A 492-nucleotide genomic window follows, 5' to 3' on the forward strand; every position below is an offset into this window, starting at 1 on the left:
TGGGAATCCAGACCAACTCGATGGCACTTGGCCAGCCCCAGGCCCAACACAGCCAGGCCTGTCCCCTCAGAGCTGTGGCACGAGCTGGAGACGGGGACACCTTCAGCCCTCCATTCCATGACCCCCTCACCCCCCGCCATGACGATTGACCAAGTCAAGCCAGGGCCCAGCTGGGTCCCGGCTCCCAGCCAGGAAGGAACCCCGATTTGGACACTTAGCCTCCAGAACTGTGAGGAAATGATTTCTGTTCTTCAAAGCCCCCCGCTTGTGGTCTCCGTGTCCCACAGTCCCCCGAGAGTCCTGCGACGAAGGCATTGGGGACTGCCTGCAGACTCAGGAACCCGCTGCCCCTCCATCAGCCCACCCCCAGGTCCACTCAGCAGGGTGTTCTGGGCAGCCTCAGTCCACTGGGAGGCCCCTGCGGGGAGAGGCCTGCTGACCAGTCTTACAAACAGCCCCCGGCCCCATGGAGCAGAGACCCGCTGCACTGCA

The sequence above is a fragment of the Echinops telfairi genome, unplaced genomic scaffold (genome assembly GCF_000313985.2).
Source record: "Echinops telfairi isolate 266 unplaced genomic scaffold, ASM31398v2 ScPeMD7_18;HRSCAF=68, whole genome shotgun sequence".
Taxonomy (NCBI): Eukaryota; Metazoa; Chordata; class Mammalia; order Afrosoricida; family Tenrecidae; genus Echinops; species Echinops telfairi.